Source organism: Salmo trutta, chromosome 14, assembly GCF_901001165.1.
Source record: "Salmo trutta chromosome 14, fSalTru1.1, whole genome shotgun sequence".
Classification (NCBI taxonomy): Eukaryota; Metazoa; Chordata; class Actinopteri; order Salmoniformes; family Salmonidae; genus Salmo; species Salmo trutta.
This window is the reverse complement of record NC_042970.1, coordinates 36,146,255-36,163,909: the sequence shown is the minus strand read 5'-3', so window position 1 is coordinate 36,163,909 and position 17,655 is coordinate 36,146,255. Positions and strand designations below refer to the sequence as shown.

Sequence of the window (17,655 nt, the reverse complement as noted above, 5' to 3'; positions counted from 1 at the left end):
GTGGTGTTACCCTGTGAAGGTGGAAGATCGGTTAGGAAATCCATTGACAGGTGCGACCACGGCCGTTGTGGAAAGGGTAAGGGTTGTAACTTACCTCTGGGCAGGTGTCTTGCACTGGGCGCACACTGAGCAGGAGGAAACATAAACCCTCACATCCTTAGCTAAAGTGGGCCACCAGTACTTCCCACTAAGACTGCGCACCGTCTGACCGATCCCAGGATGACCAGAGGAGGGTGACGTGTGGACCCAATAGATCAGCTGGTCGCGGACAGCAGACGAAACGTACAGACGCCCAACTGGACACTGAGGGGGAGCGGTCTCTGCACGTGACGCCCGCTCAAACACTACTGGCGCCAACAAACAAGAGGCGGGGAGTATGGGAGTGGGATCCATGGGCCGCTCCTCTGTGTCATACAGCCGGGACAGTGCGTCTGCCTTAACGTTCTGGGAGCCTGGTCTGTAAGAGAGGGTAAACACAAAATGGGTGAAAAACATGGCCCACCTTGCCTGGCGAGGATTCAGTCTCCTCGCCGCCCGGATGTACTCCAGATTGTGGTGGTCAGGCCAGATGAGAAAGGGGTGTTTAGCCCCCTCAAGCCAATGTCTCCACGCCTTCAAAGCCTTGACGACAGCCAACAGCTCCCGGTCCCCCACGTCATAGTTTCGCTTTCCCGGGCTGAGCTTCTTAGAGAAGAAGGCACAGGGGCGGAGCTTCGGTGGCGTACCCGAGCGCTGAGAGAGCACAGCTCCTATCCCAGCCTCGGACGCATCCACCTCCACTATGAACGCCAAAGAGGGATCCGGATGGGCCAACACAGGAACCGAGTTAAACAGAGCCTTCAGGTGCCTAAAAGCCCTGTCCGCCTCAGCTGACCACTGCAAGCGCACCGGGCCCCCCTTCAGCAGTGAGGTAATGGGAGCAGCTACCTGACCAAACCCCCGTGAGAGCCCTCTGTGGCCAAGAAACAGTGGGGTTATGACAAGCTAACCAGGGTAGGCCCAGCACCACGGGAAACGCAGGAGAGTCAATAAGGAAAAGACTAATGTTTTCCGAGTGACCCCTCTGCATCACTATGCCCAAAGGAGCGGTGGCCTCCTTGATAAACCCTGACCCTAATGGTTGACTATCTAAGGTGTGAACGGGGAAGGGCACATCCACGGGAACAATGGGGGTCCCTAAACTATGAGCTAACGCTCTATCAATGAAATTCCCAGCCGCACCTAAATCTACGAGCACCTAATGCTGGGAACGCGAGGAAAATTCAGGAAAAGTGACAGACAAACAGATGTGCAACAGAGGGCTCTGGGTGAGAATGGTGCCGGCTCACCTGGGGTGACGCCAGAGCGCCCTGCCTGCTGCCTCGATTCCCAGAGGAACCAACCCGGCACCGACCAGCAGTGTGACCTCTGCCGCAACAGATGGTGCACGAGCGGGAACCCCCTCCGGTCTCCCTGCTCCATGGGTATCGGAGAGGGGGTGCGGGAGGATGGAACCACCAGACCCCGATCTGGACGTCCGCAAGTAGCCAGCAGGTTGTCCAGCTGACTCCATATACTGGTCAGAGATTCTGTAATGTCGTGTGTGTAGGTGGCAGGGAAGTCAGGCGCAGGAGAATCGAACTTGGTATAAATGGAGTAGTTTAATAGCGTTCAACAAAACTCCAAAAACCAAAGTACATAAGAAATAAAAGTGGGTACAAGAACCCATCGCGCACCAATCCATAATACACGAGCATACAAACAAAACAATCTCTGACAAGGACATGAGGGGAAACAGAGGGTTAAATACACAACATGTAATGAATGGGATTGGAACCAGATGTGTAGGAAGACAAGACAAAACCACTGGAAAATGAAAAATTGATCAATGATGGCTAGAAGACCGGTGACGTCGACTGCCGAGCACCGTCCGAACAAGGAGAGGCATCGACTTTGGCAGAAGTCGTGACAGAGGGTCTCTAGATTATAAACCTTGCTGTCTGTCTCTCTGACATTTGCAACATTGTTTCAATATTCCAATTAGACCTCCAGCTGTCCCATGGTAATGAACATGTTGGGAGGAGACAGACAGGCAGGCATGCAACATTTCTCAGCCAGTTGAAATCATGAATCAGCTGGCATCATTTTACTGGATATATACAAAGAAATGTCAATTGAAAAAAGGTCAAACGAAACAAAGTGCAGCTAGTTTGCAGTCTTTCCAGCTTCATTTTGAAGTGATTGTTTTACCTGTGCTGTTGGCTAGCTCTTCTGAACAACAGTGTCCTGATGAGTGAGCACATTTTCTAATCCAGGTGAAATCTCATTAGCTCATTGTTATGGGTGTATCCAAATATATGTCACTAGAAACATCTTAAACAAATGCAAATACACCTACTTTGCTGTTATTCTGGCTGCACTTTTTGATGTGACTGTAAGTTAGCTAGCTAGCTAGCAAGCAAGGGCTAAGAACGGGGGTGGCGAGTAGCCTATTGGTTAGAGCATTTGGCGGTTGCTGGATTGATTCCCCGAGCCGACAAGGTAAAAATCTGGACTTCTGCCCCTGAACAAGGCAGTTAACGAACTGTTCCCCTGTAGGCATCGTTGTAAATCAGAATTTCTCCTTAACTGACTTGCCTAGTTAAATAAATAAGAACGTTGCCAACCAGTAATGGAACATTTCAAAAGAACGACTGTGTCGTTACCATAAATACAGAACAAAAAGACTGTGAATGACTCGGTTCGGGTCCATAGATACAGGATAAAAGACTGAATCACACCAGCCGGCTTGGGTAGCAACCCTAGATTTGTGTCGGGACTATATCTTGTGGAAGGATGAGAGTGTATGAATAAATGTATCAAAATAACATTTTTAATGAAAATATGTCAATCATTATTTGAATATGTTGTATAAAATGGATAATGTCGTCGAACCCGGTGTTTGGAGGATATATTTGCATGGTTTGCCGGCCAGAGACCAAACACAATATATTCGCCAAACACCTATATCCTCCAAACCATCGGCTTCTCGGGCATTATCACTTAAATAACTACGTTTACATCCACAGTTTTTATGCCAGTAAAGTCATACCATAAAAAACACCAAGACAGTTGTGACGGAAACAGGAAGTTTCGGTAAACATTTTTGTAATTTGTTTGTTTGACTTGGTGCAATCTTTTTTTGTCTGTGAAAATGAATTGTGCGAGAGATTGTGGTGGAAATGCAATTATGTGCAAATATTGATATACTAACAATCATATCGAAGTGAACTTGGAGTCACGCTATGATATGGTGTGTGGTCCCCCCACTATGACTCGGGAAACCATGCAGTTTATATATATATATATTAAATAAGTTATGATGAACTTCACAGGTTGGTGAAAGTGCAAGGTATGAACATTATGCTCCTTTCCAATAAATGTCAAAGGTCTTTTTCTGGTGACATGATGATCGATCATTTACTGCCATTTGACAAATAAAAAATACTTTCGCTTTTATCCATAATAATGTCATCATCTGCAGACTAACCTGCAGAGCCTACCCACAATGTATCAACGAGCTGTTGGTTAGAGCACATGTCCCAAGACCATTGGCACATTTGCTATTTAATCAACAGTTTGGAAATGGATGGAAACAGCAAATTTGTCTGTAAACTTTTTGAATGTAGACAAAATAAAAGAATCTAGACAAGATGGGATCTTTATGTGTTGGTAAAATGTATTATGGTGGTGATATAATTAGCATCATATACAAGTGGTCCTCCCACTATGACTTGGGAAAGCATGCAGTTTACTAGATGACATAGCTCATATATTTTTTTATTTAACTAGGCAAGTCAGTTAAGAACAAATTCTCATTTACAATGACGGCCTACCACAGCCAACGGTGCACCACCCTATGGGACTCCCAATCACAGCTGGATGTGACACATCCTGGACTCGAACCATGGGCTGTAGTGACGCCTCTTGCACTGAGATGCAGTGCCTTAGAGCACTGCGCCACTCGGGAGCCCTTATAAAGACTTTAAAGGGTGGTCAAAGTGCATGGTATGATCTTGATGCTGCTTTCCAATAAATATCGAGAGTCTTATTCTGTTGACATGATGATAGACGCTTGGCTGCCTTTTGACAAATACAAATAATCTGTCCATAATAATCTCATCATGTACCCCCACTGTATCTGCAGCATGTTGGTGAGAGCGCACGTGCAAATACCAGAGTGGGAACATTCTGGTATTTAACAGCAAAAGTTATGTTTATGTGAACTAAATCATCATCCACAGATTTTGATGCATATAATATATTGTTTTATGCGGATTTTCGAATATTCGTATGAAAATTTGTCGCCAATTAGATGGAAATTTAGCTAACCAGATGAAAACATAATGACTAGTTGCGTTCATACCACATTAAAAGGTAATACATGTTTACTGTCAAAATACATGTCTTTAGTATTAGGCCCACAATGATTCCCCACTATGGGAAATAATACCAAGCATTTGCTTTCCATTCTATTAACTTGTTGTGCCAATTGAACAGTTGGCTAATAGCTGTTTAGCGTTAATATTTTTGCATATCATTTTCTGTAACCCATTTCCGTTGACATATTCTGCTGTGATTTGTATTGTTGTTGTAATTAGCAGGTCTAATTTTAAGCTTTGTCAGGTTGCCCAGACAGAACAAGTGAGTACAAGCTGGGGAAGTTATAGACAAGAAAAGCAATATCAGGAAACTATATTGTACTTTACACAAGTATTTTCTGCCTGCACAAAATAGAGGCAAGTTTGACTCAATTTCCTGTGTTGAATAATCCTCATAATAACTGATATGCCTTGAACATCAGAAAAGACAGATATAGGCCTAACCAAAGTCACTATAGGAATATTTGCTTGTCATTTTACCTAACATTAAGGTAATCATAAGTGTATCAAATTTTTAGAATGTTATGGAAAATTATGCTTTCTCTAAGAAAATGTCGTTTTATAGACTATTATTACTACTACTACTTACAAGGTAAACATTAGACTAACAATGTAATTGTAATAATTCGTGCTATCGTTGGGTTGCCTTATTATTATCAACATTTTCTATTTTGTTATTCCCTTTCTTCAGAGCGCTAGTCTAGCTCAAGCCTTTCCTTTCCTCTCTGCACAAGCAGGCAGCAGCTCCTCGTGAACTCTGTGTGAACCGCGATGGCAACAATAAATGATTTTCTCCCATCGCTCGCGCCTGCCGTTAGCTCACCCTGTCAAACCATTATATTGTCTCCCTGCCTCCCTTCCCTTGATCTGGTCTAGGCTTGGGCATATCGAGAAGAAATATAAATAAAAACGAATATTAAAGAAGATTTGAATAAAATAAGTCAAACTGGTTGTGTGCTGCTGGTAACTGGGCATGCAGTCATTAGTCTCACATGTTACAATGGGTTTATTATTGTTTGTTTAGTGAATTCATCAGGCAGATAGTGACTTATGAATTGTAGTTTTGATTCAGCCCCAGGCAAACACAGCCTCTCTCCTTGGGGTCAAATTGTGTGATAGTCTATAGAGTACAGCCTGACCTGGGGATAAGAGAAGGCAAGAGGCGAGCTGGGGAGACGTGAATGGGCAAGGTACTGGCTGTGGTTAGAACCATGCATACAAATGGCGCTTTCTTGGCGCAGTCGTGGTAAGATTTATGACTCCATCGCTTTCTTCAGATGTAAACAACGCTGAGTAAAAGAAAATAAGACTGAGTCGGCCTTCCATTGAGGAGACCAACAATAATGTGCTGGACAATTTCGCAGGATGGCAAATTCTTGTTTCAAGACAACACAGGTTCTAGATTATAATCTTAATTAAAATTGTTATGTAGGCTAATTACTTCTCTCATTGAAAAAAATTGCATTTAGGCATTGTCCATTTTTCATCGCCATTATATATCACATTAGGACAGTCTTAAACAGGTGGAAGAGTAGGCCTGTTTTAATTTGAAGAGGCATTATCCACACTTAACCTAGATATAAGCATTATAAATGGCCTCATTAGCAGTTATTATATGGCTATTATCTCATGTATGTTTAGAGTTTATTGGGATAGCTAATGAAAGGTCCTAAATTGTCCTACCGGTAGGGTAAGGTGGGGTTACTAGCCCCCTGGGGTAACTTCCCCCTGTAATTCTCACAGAAACGTACTTTATGTTACCCGTTCCCCCCCCCCCATCACTTTCCCTGGCTGCCACTATTCTTGTTCAACTAAAAATGTTGTCTGTCATATCAAAAATATTTCACTCTAACCAAATGATTCTGAGGTAAGTTGATCTAATATTTTGCATTTAGAAAAATATATATACACTGAGTATACAAAACATTAAGAACACCTGTTCTTTCCATGACATAGCCTGACCAGGTGAATCCAGCTGAAAGCTATGATCCCTTATTGATGTCACTTGTTAAATTCACTTCAATCAGTGTAGATGAAGGGGAGGAGTCTTTTTAAGCCTTGAGACAATTGAGACATGGATTGTGTGTGTGTGTACCATTCAGAGGGTGAATGGGCTAGATAACATTTTAAAGTGCTTGACCAGACTGACAAAAAATAATGTATTACTACTAATAGTAGTAGAATTACTATTACTACTACCCCAACCTCACGGTATAGTGCTCATTGTCATAGATATTTCCTATTTGATATTTTCCTCCTCACAGAAATACAGTGCCTTCAGAAAGTATTCACACCCCTTGACTTTTTCCATATTTTGTTGTGTTACAGCCTGAATTTAAAATTGATTAAATTGAGATGTGTGTGTCAATGGCCTACATATAATACCCCATAATGTCAAAGTGTCATTCGTTTTTTTAATGTTTTCAAATTAATTAAAAATGAAAAGCTGAAATGTCTTGAGTAAATAAGTATTCAATCCCTTTGTTATGGCAAGCCTAAATACGTTCAGGAGTAAACATTTGCTTAACAAGTCACAAAAGACTCCCTCTGTGTGCAATAATAGTATGTAACATGTTTTTTGAATGACTACCTAGTCTCTGTACCCCACGCATACAACTATCTGTAAGGTCCCTCAGTCAAGCAGTTCATTTCAAACACAGATTCAATCACAAAGATCAGGGAGGTTTTCCAATGCCTTACAAAGAAGGGCACCTATTGATAGATGGGTAAAAATAAAATAAGAACGTGGACATTTGAGCATGGGAAGTTATTAGTTACACTTTGGATGGTGTAGCAATACACCCATTCCCTTCAAAGATACAGGTGTCCATCCTAACTCAGTTGCCAGAGAGGAAGGAAACCGCTCAGGGATTTCACCACGAGGCCAATTAATGGTGACTTTAAAACAGTTGCAGAGTTTAATGGCTGTGATAGGAGAAAACTGAGGATGGATCAACAACATTGTAGCTACTCCACAATACTAACCTAAATGACAGAGTAAAAAGAAGGAAGCCTGTACAGAATAAAAAATATTCCAAAACATGCATGCTGTATGCAATAAGGCACTAAAGTAAAACTGCAACAAATGTGGCAAAGAAATGAACTTTATGTCCTGAATACAAAGTGTTATGTTTGGTGCAAATCCAACACAACACATCACTGAGTACCGCTCTTCATATTTTCATGCATGGTGGTGGCTGCATCATGTTATGGTATGCTTGTCATCGGTAAGGACTAGGTAGTTCTTAGCATAAAAACAAAATGGAATAGATCTAAGCACAGGTAAAATCCTTAAGAAAAACCTGGTCTGCTTTCCAAATTACACTGGGAGACAAATTCACCTTTCAACAGGACAATAACTTAAAACACAGGGCCAAATATACACGAGTTGCAAGACCCTGGGAGACATTGAATGTTCCTGAGTGGCCTAGTTACAGTTTTGACTTAAATAATCTTCCAAATCTATGGTAAGACTTGAAAATGGCTCTCTAGCAATGATCAACAACCAACTTGAGAGAGTTTGAAGAATTTTAAAAGAATAATGTACAATCCAGGTGTGCACTTAGATAATCAGTGATTCTAACATGCATTGACTCAGGGGGTTGAATACTTATGTAATCAAGATATATTAGTGTTTTATTTTTCATGAATTTTTTTGCAAATGTTCAGTGGCATGTATTCATGGATGTCAATGGAAGCCAGGCTTCCACAAAAAAATGTACCAAGAAAAAAAAGTAAAAACATTATAATTCATCTTTCATCTCTCTGTGTTTCATAATTTTCCTTCAATTTGCAAGAGGCTTATTGTATCTCATCCGAGTGAGCAAAACAACGCCCCTCTGTCTCTGTATATGTAGGCCATCTATCTGATGCTGTCTGGTCAAAAAGAGTATGACATTGTACCATTGAATGCAAGGGAAGCCAGCAAGCATTTGGCCTCCCTTGATAAAAAATAAATAAAATAATAGCCAATCAGAATTGAGCTAAACTGAGTGAGCTCAACTGTGAATGGTCCTGATGCACCAAATAAGTGTCAAGGGAAGCCAGTTTGGATTTGGCTTCACACCAATCACATCACATCAAAAGCCAAACTTCATTGAAAAAAATGGAATTGTTGCATATTGTTGTTGTTGTCTTCCAGTGGCTAGCTAGCTAGCTAAAATTGGGCCTTTCCTAAATTAGCCAGGGATGGAGATAGGAATTTGGTCTTGTGGTTTGATTTCATTCTCCGTACTGGCCAATGAGTATAATACTGATTCTGATCCAACCATAAATTCATACATTGTGCCCCTGGCCTGAGAGTTTGGAAGTCAATCTGTAGCTAGATGTTGTAGGCTCATGAAAGGGGCAACGAGCAAGCATTTTAGCCAGGTAGCCTAGGACAACAAAACTAAAAGTGTGTTCTTTATGACAGAGTCATAGACCATTTCTACATCATGAAAGAGAGGAGGATGGCATTGGCATTTCTCTACAAGTAGGGTGAGCATAGGTGATTAGATGATGTTGAAATATTGAAGTTGAAATGGTGCTGGAACAGCGGAGGCAGCTCCTGTTTTCTTTGCAACTTGCTGTGTTCTAAATCAATCGTTGTTAAGTAGTCTGAAAAAATCTGAAACATTAACTTGATTGACCGTGCTGTAGGTCATGTAACTCTTTGTTACATGCAATATGTTTTGTGGACTCCACCGGACAAATGTTGCTCTGTGGTTTTGTGATGAAACAAAGGTGTGGTTGAATATATTCTGCCACTGTGTCTTCTTATTGTCTCGGCCTTAGGCCTATGTATCACGATAGCAAGGCATATGAACTAAGAGGTTTTATAGCGAATAATGCAATTATCACAACACATAGGCCTAGTTTGTAATATGGCTTTTTTCCCCCTGGCTTCCTCTGTGATTTTACCCACACACCGCTACTGCAAATGTTAGAATGTTTTTTCCACTTTGACATTACAGAGTATTTTGTGTAGATCGTTGACAAAAAAAAAGACTATTCAATATAGTTTAATCCAACCTTGTGACAAAACAAAATGTGGAAATAGTCAAGGGGTGTGAATACTTTCTGATGGTACTGTATGTGTTTTATCAATTGGACGAGATGGTACTGGGAATTATTTTCCACCAATGGGCCTGGGGGGAGAGTCAAACATGACTTTATTTGTCAATGGCATCCTTTTGGATCCTCCTAGTAAGCTGTTATATGTCATTTGAATTAACATTCAGTAGGGGGGGAAACTAATGTAAACACTCATTTTGGAATATAGTAGAGCAAAATATAGGGCGATTGAGCTTCAATCTGAACACCCCTAAGACTATCCACATACTGCATATACTGTACTGTAAACAGTGAGTTGGTCACATGTGGACAGAGAGGATTCATTGAGGGAATACCAATAACCAGTAGCCAGCTACTGTGCAACTGAATTTCCTTGTCTTCGAAATTAAATTATTAACAAATGGATCTAAATGAAATTCCAACTAAGTGTCTAATTAGCCTACAGGCATCTAGTCCTTAAGGAACGATACACAAAATGAACATGGAAAGATATTGAAGATTGGCCAAGTAGTCTAGGTTGCAGTAATATCCTATTTGTCATCCATTATGATTTAAAACGGCCTATTGGCTATTCATTTACAATATTGTAAGCATGAAAGCAGCAAGTAGGCCTAATATACTGTAAATCTGGCATTCTTCTTAGACCACATATTTTCTGAGAGAACGTGTTGACAACCAAACTATTATCTGATTAGCAAAACTCCCTTATAAAGGTGTGCATGGGATTTGTGAGGAAAAATGATCCCTGACAATGTATGAAGTACAGTACATTGGATAACGAATGAAAATATGCGTTTCGTTTCGTGTACAGTTATCCTCACATCACGTGTGACAGGCTACAAGGATATGTCCTCAACGATCACGCGCGCGCGTATCCGGGGAGAAGGGAACATCTGCTGTGCTCCACAATTTGAATAAGGGAGCAGCTAGATTTATAACACATCACCATTGAGAGTGCCGTCCTTTTTGTTCAATAGCCAGACGACCCCTGTTTCAACTCTGGGCTCCTATATACTGCTTCCATGATGCACACAAAGCCTAATATTAACTCTCCTGCATACTGAAACTATCCGTGAACTCCAAATAGGCTTTCAGCGTAAAATCCTAATCCAAAACGTAGGCTATAAATAAAAGGCATTTTTTTAAAGTAACTTGGGGATTTAATGAAATATCCCAAATACGACTGCGTAAATTAGGAAGCCATCTGCTGCAGCTGTAGCCTTCGTTTCCGCTCACATTGCCTGGCCTATTCGAAAACCATTCCATGTCTTGTGGAAGATTTCCACATTTTTGCGGGGCGTAAGGGCAATACTTTAAAACGTGCCATAAATCAGAGAGAGACAGAGGAATGCTGGAAAGACACTGCGCAGTTCTAAAGCAACCCAGAGGCTGGGGACTCCTCCAGGCATGTAGCGACACAGAAAGTTGTAGCCCTATTTAGGCAGGTTATACTGAATTACACAAAGCAGAATGTTTTTGAGTAACTTATGTTTAAACCAATGGATCTATAGGCCTAATTGCAAGTTTAATCGCACTTTTCTCAGGGATGTTGGTGGTATTAAAACGGATTTAGGCCTATAGAGAAAAAACAATCAAGTGTGCTTGCCAACATAAGGCTAACATGAGGCTAACATGAGGTTAAATTTTTAAAAAACAATCTTAGTAGAACATTTCAAATCTGACTTGAACACTGATATAATGTTGATATTATGACGATATAACTTCGTACAGCCTCATTTGTGAAATGTAGGTTTAAGATATAATGGTGTCATTTGGAGCGAGCTAACCCAAGGATTTTTGTAGGCTACTAAAATACACGAAAGGTCTAAATACCAAATACTACTAAATCCATTTAGGCCTATACCTAAAAAAACGATGGGCCTAAGCATATATGCTCTTACAAAAAGACAAACTTCGGTCCAGTTCTCCATCATTCATCGCATCATATCTGAATGAAGGATTCATTGGCTAGAGTAAATATCTGTCCATGTGCAATGCCTATTGTACCTGCTTAATATAGCCTAGTTTGGTGCCAATACAGCCAGTGGTCCATAGCACAGCGCTGAATGGGTCTCTGCTGCACCTATTCTCGTTTCAACTCTCTCCTCTAAAGTGTCCTTCCCTGTCTCAAGTAGGGTCATGGCCCTTTTCGTTGCCAGACACGAACTCAAAAGAAACATGTCATTGGGTCTTTAAATATTTATCATTGCTCTGCAAACAGGAGACAAATCCTGAGACTTGGGCTTAGCCTAATACGGCCAAAAACATAGTCCACACCGCACACTTGTTCACCAAAGACATACAAAAACAAAAACAGAGTACAAAAAAAGTAGCCTACACATTCTTAGTTATATCAACACAGATGTCCAAATGGGTGAATAAGCTCAGTAACCAAACCCTTGGTATTTCAGTCCATTTAGTAGGCTAGTCAAGAGGTGAGCTAGGGCTAAATCAAAAGTTCCAATGTGAGAGGTATGGGGCAATCATTTAGTAATAATGATTATGACAAGGGAAGTCAATTATACGAATTGATTACTTTTTTAACCAAATGTCCTTTTGAGGGATAGAGAGGTGGCCAAAAAAGAGAATCGACAGAAAGAAAAATAATCTGCATCTATTTGAAAAACATTTGGCGCAGTCTATGGACACCAGGCTTTTTTTGTACTCTGTTCAACACATTCTGAAATCCTTAAGGATTCATCAAATCGAAAAGGCTGATGCAGACAGCCTGTTTGTAAAATATTTGTTATAGATTTGTAGAAATAAATAAAAATGGCCAAGTTCTAGGCTCTTATCACGACCTTCTGTGTTTTCGCTGTTGGAGTTGTGCTGCATATATCGAATATATATTGATTTTAGAATCTATCAATTGTATCTTAAAACACTTTTCTAACTCAGCTTTTTTTATTAGCAAATGCAATGATGGTGGTTATAGATATCGATTATTTTTGCCAATATGAAAATGGAATGGACATGTCAATTCAAGCCTAACAGACACACTCATATCTCTCTGTCCCGTCAAAGACGCCAACATATATAGGAATATATTGGAGGTGATACGGTAAAACGTTTTAGGCTACTAGACGTATGAACGAACACGTGTGCTACAGGCCCATTGATTGTCGCATTAGGAGACAATAACCCCAATGCTAAACACGTCTTAATGTTCTAAATCCGCTATGTAAGATGTGCATACAGAGAGTGGGCCATGCACTAGCAATGGCGCGAATGCAAACGATATGTTTTCCACATGCAAATAACACGTACTTTCTCGGATATACTATATCTTTGGTAGGCTGCTATACTCAGAGGATGAAAGTGAGATAAATATAGATTTTTGAAAACACAATTTAGGCTACTAGCTGTTTGGTAACAGGTATTTAGCTAATATTATTTGATGTTAAATATATAGGCCTAAAAATACACTTTAGTAATTTAGCAGGTACTTTTACCTAAAGTGTCTTACAATAGTGCTTGCATACATGTTGTTATAGGTGGCACCAGTGGGAATCGAACCTACGATCCTGACGTTGTTTGCGCCATGCTCTGTCACACAGAACCCATTCCCAACCATAAAACCTTGTATGTTTTTATACAGGCCGATACGAAGTTTTCAATGTATGGCCCAAGGTGTAGTAGGCCTATTACAAGTTAATAATCATAAGCTAAGCATTGTTATAGGCTATTAATTTCAGACATTACTCACGCATTTATGTTATAATGGCATAATGAGCTATAGGCTTCATATTTGTAATTAAAGGTCACAGGTACAACAGCATCAGGACAATTAACAAGTCACATCACACACACTCTCCCCAGGACAATTAACATAGAACAAACATCCACAATCAAGGCAAACCCCTGACGACACACACACAAACACACACGTTACAAGTCGAGGGAGCTTGACCGGCCATGTTAGACCGTTGAAAGGGTCGAGCATCCCGGACTGAAATTAAGCTAATGGCACAGAAAAACGTGTCCCCCACATGAACCCCAGCCTTTTCTACCATCCGTCTGAAAAAAAGTTCAATAGCATTGCCCTTTTCAGCCGCGCCATAGGGCGACAGAGTGATATAGAAAATAGATCACGGGGAGGCTGCTGTTTTGGTATGCACACATACTCATTTCTCACCGCTGTCCGGGAGTATAATGGCAGCCAGAACGGTGGGTGTATCTGGTGGGGTTCCACTCTCCTTGAAAGTCGTGGCGGAGTGAGGCTTTACACTGCATCTTTCTGTTCTATATTGGATGAAATCTAGAAAGGCCTCACGATGTGGCTTTGTTCTAAAGGAAAGAGTTGACTTGTCCATGCGAATATGGAGACATGTGGGTTAAAGGCCCATTGCAGTGAAAAACGTGATTTTCCTCTGTTTTATATATTTGGTCTGCCTGGTGACATCATGAGGCGGTAAATTAATTAATAGACAATAAGAAAGACAGTTCCAAATCTCTCCGCCAATAACTGCTAGTAGTCAGTTTTACCCTCCCCACTCAGACCACTTCCAGACAGTCCTAGCTAAATTCTTGCTTGAGAAATTGCTCTTTGCTAAGAAGCTATTTTTTTTTTTTTTTTACCATTTTAATTTAAAACAATCCCACTAAGTTACTTAATTGTTACCCAGAAATGATTTGATATTGAGATAAAAATGGCTGCATTGGACCTTTACGAAGTAGAATAAGCCATGGCCCAAGATTGTTCAAACCGTACACCTTCAGTCTGTAAGTGATGCTAACTAGCAGTATTCGGGCTGTAGGCAATTAATACCACAATCTGTAGACATGTCGCTGCTTATTAATTTATTAACATATTATAATAAATCACTAAGGACCTATTACTCCAGCGGTATAATTTTGTTGTCATACAAGACTTTGTAAACTGTTTTTGAAAGTATTTTTGCTCTATTGAGCACTACAGATAGCCTATAGATATCACGTGTTATTTGCAAGTGAAAATGGGTTGGAATGCACCTTGGAATATTGTAAACAACAGTTACATATACCAAATGAGGATTCACTTTGAATCTGTAGGTTACGAAGCTGCACTGGTCTTATAACTCTGCTAATAGCAGTCTCACCTATACATTTTAAAATCACTTCTGATTGAACAGACATACTTGATAGTGTAGTTTGATACGTGGTACCTTTGAGTGTACATGAATAGGCTAGTAGACAAATTCAGTGTTTTCTACAATTCAAATATTACACCTACCAAACACTGGAATTGCTAAATGTGTTTCCTGAAATAACATAACACAATATTTAGGTTACAGCCAAGTAGTTGGAGTAGTTATGTTTTATACTCCATATGTGCAAAACAGTTCCATACAGGCCTATGGAAATGCACATGCAGATCCATTACGTAGTTGATAGCCTAATTGGAACATGGGCGTCACCTGTGCTTCTATAGTCAAACGTTTGGTTGGAAACACATTTTATGAAATGAAGCTCTAAATCAGCAGTCGTATTGACACCATAGTGCCCTCCAAGCTCCTCACTAAGCTAAGGACCTTAGGACTGAACACCTCCCTCTGCAACTGGATCCTGGACTTCCTGACGTCCGCTCCTAGGTGGTGAGGGTAGGCAACAACACATACGCCACATTGACCCTCAACTTGGGGCCCCTCATGGGTGCTTGCCTAGTCCCCTCTCGTACTCCCTGTACAGGAAGGGATTAACCACCAATAGGACCCTGAACAGCTTCTACCCCCAAGCCATAAGACTGCTATATAGTTAGTTAAATAGTTAAGGAAACAGCGATCCGGAATATCTTCATTGACCATTTTTGCACAAACTTTTTTGACTCATCACATACACTGCTGCTACTGTTTATTATCTGTCACTTTATTCCTAGTTCTATGTACAGTACCAGTCAAAAGATTGGACACGCCTACTCATTCAAGGGTTTTTCTTACTTGTACTATTGTCTACATGGTAGAAAAATAGTGAATACATCAAAACTATTCAATAACACATATGGAATCATGTAGTAAGCAAAAAAGTGATAAACAAATCAAAATATATTTTAGATTCTTCAAAGTAGCCACCCTTTGCCAGTCCCCCACACTCTTCTCAATTTACATCAATAACATAGCTCAGGCAGTAGGAAGCTCTCTCATCCATCTATATGCAGATGATACAGGCTTATACTTAGTTGGCCCCTCCCGGATTTTTTGTTAAATGCTCTACAACAAAGCTTTCTTAGTATCCAACAAGCCTTCCCTACCCTTAACCTTGTTCTGAACACATCCAAAACAAAGGTCATGTGGTTTGGTAAGAAGAATGTCCCTCTCCCCACAGGTGTGATTACTACCTCTGAGGGTTTAGAGCTTGAGGTAGTCACCTCATACAAGTACTTGGGAGTATGGCTAGACGGTACACTGTCCTTCTATCAGCACATATCAAAGCTGCAGGCTAAAGTTAAATCTAGACTTGGTTTCCTCTATCGTAATCGCTCCTCTTTCACCCCAGCTGCCAAACACACCCCGATTCAGATGACCATCCTACCCATGCTAGATTACGGAGACATAATTTATAGATCAGCAGGTAAGGGTGCTCTTGAGCGGCTAGATGTTCTTTCCCATTCGGCCATCAAATTTGCCACCAATGCTCCTTATAGGACACATCACTGCGCTCTATACTCCTCTGTAAACTGGTCATCTCTGTATACCCGTGGCAAGATCCACTGGTTGATGCTTATTTATAAAACCCTCTTAGGCCTCACTCCCTCCTATCTGAGATATCTAATGTAGCCCTCATCCTCCACATACAACATCCGTTCTGCCAGTCACATTCTGTTAAAGGTCCCCAAAGCACACACATCCCTGGGTCGCTCATCTTTTCAGTTCGCTGCAGCTAGCGATTGGAACGAGCTGCAACAAACACTCAAACTGGACAGTTTTATCTCATTCCCTTCATTCAAAGATTCAATCATGGACACTCTTACTGACAGTTGTGGCTGCTTTGCGTGATCTATTGTTGTCTCTACCTTCTTGCCCTTTGTGCTGTTGACTTTGCTGAATAATGTTTGTACCATGTTTTGTGCTGCTACCATGTTGTGTTGCTACCATGTTGTGTTTCTACCATGCTGTGTTGTCATGTGTTGCTGCATTGCTATGTTGTTCTCTTAGGTCTCTCTTTATGTAGTGTTGTGTTGTCTCTCTTGTCGTGGTGTGTTTTGTCCTGTGTTATTTTGTCCTATGTTATATGTTATTTAAAAATATATATATATTTAATCCCAGGAGGTCTTTTGCCTTTTGGTAAGCGGTCATTTTAAACAAGAACATGTTCTTAACTTACTTTCCTAGTTAAATTAATGTTAAATAAATTAAAACAAAAATGTTTTGCCTTGACAGCTTTGCACACTCTTGGCATTCTCTCAACGAGCAGTCTTGAAGGAGTTCCCACATATGCTGAGCATTTGGTTGGCTGCTTTTCCTTCACTCTGCGTTCCAACTCATCCCAAACCATCTCAATTGGGTTGAGGTCGGGTGATTGTGGAGGCCAGGTCATCTGAGGTAGCACTCCATCACTCTCCTTCTTGGTCAAATAGCCCTTACACAGCCTGGAGGTGTTTTGGTTCATTGTCCTGTTGAAAAACAAATTATAGTCCCACTAAGCGCAAACCAGATGGGATCGTGTATCGCTGCAGAATGCTGTGGTAGCCATGCTGGTTAAGTGTGACTTGAATTCGAAATAAATCACAGTGTCACCAGCAAAGCACCCCCCACACATCACACCTCCTCCTCCATGCTTCGCGGTGGGAACTACACATGCTGAAATTCTCCATTTGCTTACTCTGCAATTTCCACCGATGTAATGACCATTGCTCGTGTTTCTTGGCCCAAGCAAGTCTCTTCTTCTTATTTGTGTCATTTAGAAGTGGTTTCTTTGCAGCAATTCGACCATGAAGGCCTGATTCACGCAGTCTCCTCTGAACAGTTGATGTTGAGATGTGTCTGTTACTTGACTGTGAAGCGTTTGTTTGGGCTGCAATATCTGAGGCTGGTAACTCTAATGAACTTCTGCAGCAGAGGTAACTCTGGATCTTCCTTTCCTGTGGCGGTCCTCATGAGAGCCAGTTTCATCATAGCGCTTGATGGTTTTTGTGACTGCACTTGAAGAAACTTCCAGATTGACACGAAGCTGGTTGAGAGAATGCCAAGAGTGTGCAAAGCTGTCATCAAGGTGGCTACTTTGA

General features: G+C 41.0%; 1 long non-coding RNA gene across 1 annotated transcript in view; it reads right to left on the bottom strand.

Moving 5' to 3' along the window:
• LOC115207936 (uncharacterized) overlaps nucleotides 1-17,655 on the bottom strand; it is a 61,618-nt gene that overhangs the window by 10,013 nt on the left and 33,950 nt on the right. The window lies entirely within an intron of this gene.